Genomic DNA, 12,408 nt, shown 5'->3' with positions numbered 1-12,408 from the left:
TGATCAGTACAATGCTCAAAGTCAATTCAGAAGGACTCATAATATTATCTACCTTCAGAGAGAGAAATGATGAAGTCTGAGAACAGACTGAAGCATAATTTATATTTCAACATATTTTTGGCTTTTCTTTTTGCAACATCACTAATATGGTAATACGTTTGAATGATTTCATATTTCTAACTGATATCACAGTTGCTTGCCTTTGGAATGGGTGGGGGAGGTGCAGGAGGATAGGAGAGGATTCAAAATTTAAAAAAAAATGTTTCAAATAAATAAGCAAAAAATGCAGTTTTTTTTAAATGAGGCCCATACAGATCTGTTTCTAGTTGAGTTTGACAACACAGTACTAAATGAGTTCTAGGCATCTTCTACCTTGAACATTTTATGATGATAAGTATCAATAATTATTGACTCTTGGTGGTTTTGGTGGACATGAGGGAAACAAGGGATCCTATTTGTTCAATGTATGTACTATAGTAAGAGCTCCTAGGCTTTAACACCTGACATATGAGGATACACATATTTAAATTTTGCTTACAAATAAGTTAATACAATCTATAATTGTGCTGCTTCTGGCCTCTTATGCACATTAGTGCAAAATCCACTCTGCTGTATAATGTTAATATCAGAATGTGATTGAATCTGTTGTATATCTATCGCATTTTCAGCAAATGTTGATCCCAAAATTCTCCCAGAAACACAGGGTAATATTTTTAATACCAATAGTCTAGCAATGCTGTTGGATGACTATGAGTTAACAAAACCTATGGTCATCACGGAATTATATATAAGAATCATTTCAAAGGCAATGGAGAGGTAAATGAAAAGCACAAACAGGATGAAATACACAACAAATAAGTAACTATGAAGAATTAATGTGAAAGATGCAATCAAAGCAAAACAAAGGTAGAAACAAATTATTTGGTCATTAGGCAAGTGTTGGGGATAACTAATGGGGTCCATGCATTTCCATAGCATCCCATACAAAAACAGAAAAGATGATGAAGGCCTTGTTAGGCTGCAAGGATTACTTCTTTCAAGATAGGGACAAGTAATGCTTTATAGGCTGATTTGGAAAGAATTTGATCTGTGTCATTGGAAGGAATATTCACAGTGGTAAGATTAGGTTTCCATACAAATATTTTGAAGTGGTTAGAACATGGGCTCCAGAATACAAGTATTTTTAAAAAATGAGTAGTTCCTTGTAATATACATTTGTTTCTATTAGAAATATCAACAGATTTGAAAGGGAATGGTTTTCATACACACAGTATGTATGTATGTATGTATGTATGTATGTATGTATGTATGTATGTATGTATATATACAAGCATGTATATGCATGTGTATATGTATATGCATACACACATATACATGTATGTAGAAAGATAGATAGATAGATAGATAGATAGATAGATAGATAGATAGATAGATAGATAGATATTGTACTTGCACTCATTTAAACTAATTGAGGAATTAAGGTAGGTTTGATTTGGACTTAGAAATGGAATTTCCTAATCTTTTTAACAATTCCTAGTTCCGAGATATTACTTAAGAAAATAAGAAACAATCAAGGAATGTCATGATTCACTGATCTTTTTTAAAAATTTAAGACATTTTACAACATGAAAAGTTTGTTAACAAAATTAAAACCAGCCTGCATTACTTCTTTACATATGCTATACATTTTGTCCCCTCCATCCCAACAAGGAAAATGATCAGAATAAATAGCTGGGAGCTTTCTTATCTATGTGTCTCAAACTTGAGGTTTAGATGTTATTGCTCAGAAATTTTTCTCAATCTTTTTGTCTTTTTTCTTTTCTTCTCTTTGATTTTGCAGAGTTTTTTTCAGAAAATTTCTGAATGTTACCTATTTATGATATACTAAATAAATTTAAACTTCTGTTTGTTATCTTTACTATGTACTTACACTTCACTACTTTATTCCTATATGTAATTGGCAAAAGGTGATATGTCCTATATACCCCCAAATCTGCATAAGCTTCATGCTATAATGAGTTCTACTGTAACTGTGATAATTTTTCTACGTTATAAAAATTTTTATTTATTAATTACTATCCTATAGCATAGATTTAGGCCTGGAAGAAATTCAAAGAACATCTAGTCTCACATTCCCATTTTTAGACAAAAATTGAGAATCCTGAGAGATTTTCTCAAGGTCACACAAGCAGAAAGTGGAAGAGCCAGAATTAGGGACTAAAAAGAATACTACAGCAGCAATAATGCGAAAAAATTATCTACTAGACTAAAATAGCTCACTCTTGTTGCACTAAGGATTAATAAATATTCTCCTTGCAACTACCTTTTGAGGCTAACATCCTGGGAACTCCAGAGGATAGTACATGTATCATACCATTCCATAGATTAGAAAACTGGGGTTCTAAAAGGATAAAAATTATTTTCACCTGGTTATATGATTAGTTCTTTTGCATTATACCACACTGTGCCTCTTTCAGTATTTAGATTACAAACTGGTAAATTTTGGATAACTTAATAAATATATTTTCCCATTTGGAAGTAGGAATAGAAGAACACTCCCAAAGCATCAGACCTATAAACAACTTTTATAGCAGACTAGTGAACTGAATAATTCACAGTTATTCTCTCATAACTCTTTCATTTTCCCTCTTCACTGTGAACTTTTAAATGTCAAAAAAAGTCATTTTCAAAGTTCAGAAAAGATAAAATTGCAAAGTATTAAAGTAATTTAGGTCAACAGCAATTTACGGGAGAAAAAAATGTTTGCCTTCTTTCACCACTGGGATTAGAGTGAGAAGAAGGTTTTAAGTTAAAGTGATTAAACATCCTGTATAGTAGCTGTTATGGAGTTTCTGTTCCAAGAGAGGACATCTGGCCACAACTACAAAATGTCTACTCATCCTGTCCTGAGTTAAGTAAGACATGGTCTCAGTTTGCTCTTGATCTAGATAGAAGGTCTAGGTTGTATTTTATTTTATTCCTTATTTGTAAGTACATGCCTCCAGAATTGGGGTCTTTAGGTTTATTAAATCTGATACTACCTTAACACACCATTTCCTGAATCTACTGATTTCCCATGACATATTCCTGTACTGGAAAAACGGACACAGTGCTTGTCATGGCACTTGGTGATGTCCTTGCCATCACCCTCAAGTGTTTCACCTTCAGGTTCATGAACCCAGGAATTCCTTTATCTTAGCATAATTTTTTCCCCATTCCACATATCTATTTCAATGTCAAACTATGCCATTTATATCTTCACATGGCTTCACATATACTTTTCTTTCCATTAATTCAAACAAAATTTTAGTACAGGTCTCTATCATCATTCATCTAAACTACTGAAATTGTCTTCTATCTGTTTCTGTGTCTCTAGTGTCTCCTCCCTTTAATCTATGATATACCTAGGTGCCTCCATTCTATGAATTCCAGTGGTTCACTTTAAATCCTGAATCAAATATAAAATCCTGTTTGCCTTTTAATGCCTTTCATAATTTCATAACCTCATCTCTTCCTACCTTGTTAATCTTTTTTATACCTTCTTCCTTTTTACATATTGTGTAGTCAAGTGGCATTAGCTTTATTCATGTTTATGGCCCTCTGTCTCTTGACTTTGAGATTTTTTTGCTAATTTCCTATATGTTTGCAACACCTTCCTTCTTTATCTCTACTACTTAGCTTCCCTGATGTCTTTCAAGACTTAGCTAAAGTTCGATCTTCTCTAAGAAGCTTTTCAAGCTCTTCCTTAATCCTAATGCTTTCTCTCTTAATGCCTACTCCCCTGCCCCATTTGTCCTGTATATATATATATATATATATATTTGTATATATAGTTCTTTGCTGTTTGCTGTAATATCAAGCAAAGAGGGATTTTTTGCTGTTTTTTCCCCTTTGGGAGTTCTTCTCAGCACTAAGTCAATCAAGTACCTTTGACTGAGTCTTTCATTTGATTGAATCAAAAGTCTTTGACTGAATTAAGTGTCTTTCACTGAATCAAGAGTCTTTGATTGAAAACAGAATATATTGCTTGGAGGGAGAGGTGTAGGTAGAGAAAGAAGTAGAGCTGAGAGAGAAAGAAGCAAGCGTGAGCGAGTTGGAAGAACATACTTATGGGAAGTCCTAACAAAAAGACTGCTTGTAATGTCAGTGCTCTGTCTGTTCACCTGTGTTAATCTCTCAGACAGAAGCCCAGTCTGTTGATCTGTGTTAATCTGTTAATCTGTTAATGTGTCAATGTGGTGATCTGTGTTAATGATGATGCTAGTAATATGTGTAAATATTGTTGTAGCCATGTTAAGCTTTGCTTTCCCGGAAACAGAAACTTCAGGCAGGAGCCCCTGGAGCCCACTATCAGGCAGGTACATAAAGAACTTGGAGTGGAGCAGTCCCTGTGAGCTGAGACAAGAAACATGAACAGATAGCTGCCTACCTGTGAATCCAGGCAAGAGATGGGAGCAGTTAGCCCATGGAGAAGGAACCATGGGGTTTGGAAGTCAGCCTCAAGTCAAGATAAAAGAGGACTTTACTTGGACATTCTGTACTGATTAAAGACATTATAGCTTGCTGTGACCTCGGGGTGGATGGTGTTTGTATTTTCTGCTACTCCTTAAGGATGCTATGTTGTGCTAGGAAAGACTGTGGCCTGGGACCTCCTGCTTGTGTAAACAAGTATTTTCGGGAATGCTACCGAATGCAATGATATATGCCATGTGTCATATGACATACTGAGTGTTATGGTATATATACATACATACATACATACATACATACATATATATATATATGTGTGTGTGTGTGTGTGCATGTGTGTATAGATAGATAGATAGATAGATAGATAGATAGATAGATAGAATGAAATGTTTTCTTAAAGATGTTGCTATGAATGATGTGATTTAGTTTATTGAACAATCTTTAGTTCTAATAGAGAGTTCACTATACTATGTGATAAGATGTTTAAAATTATTTATAACAGCAGTCGTCAGGTATGCTGCCATGATTGGTGTTACATTTTCATATGAACTCCTTACAAGCAGGCAGTTTTTTTTTAAACTTTCTGTCTACCCCCAATACTTTACAAATTGCCTGGCACATAATAAATATTTCATAAAGACTATGTGACTTGAGTTGATTGAAATCAAGACAACAAATATTTATTATGGGTTTATCATGTACCAAGTTTTGTATATAGAATAGAATGGTGATTCATTTCATCCATTAGTATCACATTCATTTCTTCAGCAAACAAATGAAAATTTGGAAGGATGTAACAACAATGTTGCTAGCAGCTTTTGTGGGGGTGAAATACCAATAACACCAGCACACAGGAGGACTGCTAGTACACGTTCTTTGATCTGCTCTTCTAAGGAAAGCAACTTTAAAGGGTTAACAATTTTACTTTAATTAAACATACATATATCATTCACTTAGTTCAGGGGAAAAAAGCACTCTGAACTTCAGAGAAAACACAAACAGATAAACAGAAATTATATAAACAAAGTAAATAACACAAACCAGTAGACAGGCTTCTAGCTGTCTCTCCAACAGCTGGGTTTTCGAAGCTGGGGGACTCCTTAAATGGCTACCCAGAGTCTTGTCACCAATACTCTTTCAATGAGTGTGGCCCCTAAGGCAAAATACAAATCTCTGAGTTTAAATATACTTCTTCAGGGTCAAAGGGCATCACAACCATGCTACTCAAACCAACATGACTAGGCCTTCCCTTGATGTAAGCAGGTCATCAAAGATGCCGGATTCAATCAAAGATTCCTTAGTGCTGAGAAGTACTCCAAAACAAGGACAACAAAAAGTGCACTTTGCTTGCCATTATATTTGAAAGGCAAAACTCAACAAAGGAACTTGATTACCACAGCATTCCAAATTCGTAGAGGAAAAGTTAAGAGAGTTACAGGAAGAAATATCCAACAAAACTATACTAGTGTGGGACCTCAACTTCCTCCTCTCAGAACTAGATAAATCTAACCACAAAATAAACAAGGAAAAAGTTAAAGAGGTGAATAGAATTTTAGAAAATTTAGATATGATAGACCTCTGAAGAAAAATAAAATGCTTAAAATAACCTCATTTCAGGAAAAAAAAATTGAACAAGCCATCAATGAACTCCCTAAGAAAATATCTCCAGGGCCAGATGGATTTACAAGTGAATTCTACAAAATATTTAAAGAATAATTAATTCCAATACTATATAACTTATTTGGGAAAATACGTGAAGAAGGAGTCCTACCAAATTATTTTTTATCACACAAATCTGGTACTAATATCTACATCAGGAAGAGTCAAAACAGAGAAAGAAAATTATAAAACAATTTCCCTAATGAATACAGATGCAAAAATTTTAAATAAAATATTAGCAAAGAGATTAGAACAACTTATCTTGAGAATAATATACTATGACCAGGTAGGATTTTTACCAATTATATTTTAGGAAAATTACCAGCATAATTGACCTTGTCAACAACAAAACTAACAGATATATGATTATCTCAATAGATGTAGAAAAAGGTTTTGACAAAATACAACACACACTCCTAAGCATTGGAATAATAGTCTTCCTTAATCTGATCTATCTAAAACCATCAGCAAGCATTACATATAATGGGGATAAGCTAGTAGCATTTCCAATAAGGTCAGGGGTGCAAAAAGGATGTCCATTATCACCACTGTTATTCAATATAGCACTAGAAATGTTAGCTTTAGCAATAAGAAAAGAAATGCACATTGAAGGAATTAGAACAGGCAAAGAAGAAACAAAGCTATCAGTCTTTGCACATGATATGACTGTTATACAAAAACCTCCTTGAAATAATAAACAAATTTAGCAAAATTTCAGGACATAAAATAAATTCCCATAAATCATCATCATTTCTATATGTTACTAACAAAGCCCAACCTCAAGAGATAGAAAGAGAAATTGAATTTTAAATTACTGTAGACATTACAAAATCTTTGGGAGATTACCTGCTAAAACAAACTCAGGAGGTGTATAAAAACAATTACAAAACATTTTTCACTAGAAGTCAGTTCTACGTATCTGGAAAAATATCAGTTACTCATGGTTAGGCTAAGCTAATGCAATTAAAATCACAATTCTACTGAAATTAATTTGCTTATTCAATGAAATATCAAACTACCACAAATACTTTATAGAGCTTAAAAAAAATAACAAAATTCATCTGGAAAAAAAGGTCCAGAATATCAAGGGAATTAAGGAGAAGAATGCAAGGGAAGGTGGCCTAGTCATACTAGATTTTATATTGTATTATAAAGCAGCAATCATCAAAACTACTTGGTACTGGCTAAGAAATAAGAGTGGGGGATCAGTAGAATAGGTTACATACACAAGATACAATAGTAAATGACTATAGCAATATATGGTTTGGTAATCCCAAACACTCCAGCTTCTGGGAAAAGAACTCACTACTTGTCTTAAACTGCTGGGAAAACTGGAAAACAGTATATCATGAACTAGGCATAGGCCAACATCTTACACCCTACAAAGATAAATTCAAAATGAGTACATGATTTAGATATAAAGGCTAACAATATAATCAAACTAGGAGAGCAAAGAATTATTTGCCTGTCTGATCTATGGAGAAGGTAAGAATTTATGACCTAACAAGAGATAAGGAACATTGTGAAATACAAAATGGATGATTTTTATTACATTAAATTGAAAAAAAAAACACGCAAACTCAATGCAACCAAGATCAGAAGGGAAGCAGGAAGCTGGAAAACAATTTTTACAGCTTGTGTCTTTGATAAAGACTACATTTCTAAAATATAGAGAGAACTGAATCAATGCATAAGACTACAAGTCATTCCCCAATTGAAAATTCATCAAAGGATATGAACAGGCAGTTTTCAGAGGAAGAAGCTAAAGCTATCTAACAGTCAAATAAAAAATGCTCTAAATAACTATTGATAAGATAAATGCAAGTCAAAACAACTCTGAGGTACCACATCTCACTTATCAGATGACTAACATGACAAAGCCGGAACATGATATATGCTGTAGAGGTGGGAAAATCGCAACACTAATGCATTGTTGGTGGAGTTGTGAACTGATCTAACCACTCTGGAAAGTAATTTGGAACTATGCCCAAATGGCTATAAAACTGTGCATCCCTTTTGATCGAGCAATACCACTTCTAGCTCTCTATCCCAAAGAGATCATAAAAATGGAAAATGGATCCACCTGCAAAAAAAAAAAACATTTATAGTAACTCTTTTTGTGGTGGCGAAGAACCAAAATTTGAAGGGAGGATGCCCATGAATTGGGGAAGGGCTGAACAAGTTGTAGTATATGAATGTAATTGAATACTATTGTGCTGTAAGAAATGATGAGCAGGCAGACTTCAGAAAAAACTCAGAAGGACTTATATGAACTGATTCCAAGTGAAGTGTGCAGAAGCAGGAGAACATTGTACACAGTAACAGCCACGTTGTGTGATGACTAACTTTAATAGACTTACCTCTTCTCAGCAATGCAACGATCTTAGACAATTCCAAGAAACTCATGATGGAAATTGCTATTCATATCCAGAGAAAGAACTTTGGAGTCTGAATGCAGATGGAAGCATACCATTTGCTCTATTTGTTGTTGTTGTTGGGGAGAAGGGAACCCAAAATGTAATGGAAATGAATGTTGAAAATTAAAAATAAATTAATATTAAAACCTCGAAGATTTTAGTTCACAGCCTGCAAACTGGCAAAAATGACCAAAAATTGGTAATAGTGTTGGAAGGGTTGTAGAAGGGCAGACTCACTAATACCTTGTTTGTGGACTTGTGAAATGGTACAAGCATTTTTCAAAAGGTATTTGAAATTATACCAAAAGAGTGACTAAAACGTCAAAAAAAATTGAATGCTATACCACTTGTTGCATATATGTTTAATATTGTCTATGTACCTTTTAGCAAGATGTAGTTTCCTTCCTTATCTTTTTTAATTATTCGGTTTATTTTTGCCTTTGCTTTCTATGCTTTCAGGATTCCTACCCCTGCTTCTTTTTTACTTTAGTTGAAGCACAAAATATTCTGTTCTAGCCTTTCACCTTTGCTCTGTGTGTATCTCTCTGCTTCAAGTGTATTTCTTTTAAATAACATATTCTAGCAGCTGTCTACTGACTTGCTCAGATACTTGCTGTCATAGACTGTGCTCTTCTTTACCTGAGACAGACCTTTCTTGCTGATCTTTCAACTTCCTTGGGTTCAAAGATTCCTCCCCGCCCCCCAAGTCTTTTTTTCTGATTATATGGTTCCAGGATTTGTTTGGAGGCACTATTTTATGGTTGTTTGCAGGTGAGTTTGGGAGAGTATTGGTGATTTACTGCTTATTCCACCATCTTGGCTGCCAGAAGTCTCTCAAGAAGAACTCTTTGAAAGCAAAATGTCTTCCCTCTCCTTATCCATTCAGGATGGATCGTGTACCCCAGAAATTTCAATGTTCACGTGTATCACTGCCCTGACTTTCTTTCAAAAATAACAAATTGGCCACGAATTAACCAAATCAAACCATAACTTATTAACTACTCTGATATCTGAAGACGCTGCCTCTATAAGTGCCATCTAATTAGCTTTGCAGCACTTAGTGCTAAAGAAATCTTGAATAGTTTGAAATTAGATAGATAGATAGATAGATGGATAGATAGATAAGTAGCTTAAATAAGGGCTACAGAAATCTTGAATAGTTTCATTTATAGTACATATAAAGTGTTTAAAATAAGCAATCAATACATTTATAATTGCCTTGCATCATGTTATATCTGGTAGAAAATAAAAGTTAATCAACATTTGAATTCATGTATTTTTAACTTACTCTACGTGTGCATGTGTAAGTTAACCTGACCCATGCACCATTTTAGAAATGAATAAATAGATCATCAATGAAGTTAAATGACTAAAAGTATTGCAGAGAAGTTACCACTTGAACTATACTATATATAAATGCAAAAATAAGCAGAATACACAATATAATATGAAAAGTACATAAAATAAATATATTTAAGTATGTTTCATAGATTTTGTTTAGTAGAAATATATTTGAATACCATTTATTTTGACTATGTAGGTGTGTGAGAAGACTCAGTGGCCCTCCTTTTTATGTTTTTTCCAGAAAAATAGATTGATAATAAGAACAAATAGAAGCTCATGATTATGTTGATAACAAAGCAGCACATTTTTGACAAAATAAAAGGTGTCTTTCTCTAATATGGTAAATATTGTCTATGTAAAACTCAAAACCAATATTACATGTAAGAGGGACAGGTCTTTCTAATAAGATCAAGTTTAAGAAGAATAGCCATTATCATCACTACTACTGCATGTAGCTTTAGAAATGCAAGCTATATGTAGCAATAAGAAAAGAAAAAAGAAGTTGAGCAAATGTGCCTAGATAAAGAAGAAAAATAAACATTTCATTTTTTTTAAATCTGCCAGTAGAACCCAAGAGAGGCAATTAAAAACAAATTTTAAAATCTGTAGCTTAATAAAAATAGCAGGATATAAAATAAATCCACACTAATGATTATTCTTTCTGTATATTATAAACAAAAAACCAAAAGAAAGAAATAAAAATAAAAAGTATGAAAAATAACTATAGAACACATAAAATATTTTCAGGTCTACCTATCAAGACACATACTTGAATTTTAAAAAAAAATTACAAAGCATTCTTCACAGTAACAAAAGCCAATTATTATAAATGAAGATGCATTAATTACACTGGTTAGGCAATGCCAATGTTAAAAAATAATAATATTGTATATATAAAGTTTACGTATTCATTGCTACACTGATCAATGTACCATAGGAAGGCATTATACAGCAAGCAAGCCAGGTGGAGCTGTAAGTGAAAAAGACAGTGCCTGGAACAAAATAACGATATACATAAAGTCAGTACTGAGCAACCATAAATGGTTGGAGAGGGTTTTGGGCGTTCTTTATTCATCTTAATTACCAAATAAAATCATTAGGGCAACACAATATCCACACTTCTGAACTGAATAGAATTCTAACTCTTTGGGGAGATTGGCTATTTCAGATTTTTTTGAATCCCAGGATTATACTAATTAGTAGTAAGTAATATACATTTAAGATGTAGCATAACATATATTATCAGAGAAATGAATTGTTCATATTAGCACATATAATTTACTTTTCTTAATATGAATAGAAAATATAATAGTTTACAAATCTAGATAGTTCTCAAGACTCAAAGATATATCAAAATAAAAAAATACTAAGCGTATTTTCATATATACGTATGTAATATGTAGGTACATATTGCAAAATATATATCACATTCTGGAAGTTAAAAACATATGAAGCTTAAACTATGATTAGATTTTATTTTTGACAATGTATCATAATGGTGCAAGCTAATTATAAACATTAATTACACAGTTTAAACGTTTGCAATGGGGGGGTTTGTTAATCAATGTTTTCACATTTACCTATATTTTAATTCACTCTCAATTGGTAATATTTCATAATTATACCTTCCATTTTTCAAAGTTTCTTATAATTAAAAAATACCAATTGATATTTTTTAAAAACTGCAGTGTATTTCCGAATTGTGCCATTCCCTTCTGAAATCCTTTTTTTCCATGCCAACTCCTTAGTGGTGGTAAGCTCCTTATTTAAAAAAACAACAACAACAAAAAAAAAAAAACAAAGAACTAGTACAGCTAATCAGGGCTATTATGTGCCAGTTTGCCTACTCTGAGTTCAGCCATATGTAATATGGCTAATATTTAAATATTTAAGTGGTTTTATAATTAATCATCAAATTATCCATGTAAATTAATTGTTATCTAATTAACAATAACCTGTAAATAATATAATGCTTAATCTGTATGTCTGAATTGGCTGAAAAAAAATACCTAGAGGGGTAATGAATTCATTTTTCCTTGCAGGTTTATACATTTATAATTATAATTTTAAATCACATAATGTATATTATTTAAAAATTTTCATGCACAAAAATCAGATTTGTTATTTCAACATTGTTATTTGGAATCTACAAGACAGAATGGCTCATTACTAGAAGAAAGGGATTTAAGGACTGCATATTGGTTCCCTGGGTAACCAAAACAAATTTCACCATCCTTGGATCATAAGCATTTTCTCCTCAACAAAGTCAAAGGAATATTTTTATGTTACGAAAGCTTCAGGCGAGACATTTTCAGCCTTTCTAAAATACTGGGCCCCATTACTCATCTGCATGGGATTAAATTACTCTTATAAAAAGACCATCAAATCCACAAAAGCAGCAGAATCTAATTACAACAGAAGGTATAAAAATAAAATGGATATTATAATGAACAAGATGTATTACTGCATATAGAAGGTAGGATTAAACACAAAACATAATCCAATTTGTTGATGTAGG

Source organism: Trichosurus vulpecula, chromosome 6 (genome assembly GCF_011100635.1).
Source record: "Trichosurus vulpecula isolate mTriVul1 chromosome 6, mTriVul1.pri, whole genome shotgun sequence".
Taxonomy (NCBI): domain Eukaryota; kingdom Metazoa; phylum Chordata; class Mammalia; order Diprotodontia; family Phalangeridae; genus Trichosurus; species Trichosurus vulpecula.
The sequence above is the reverse complement of the archived record's forward strand: the minus strand, read 5'-3'. Positions refer to the sequence as shown.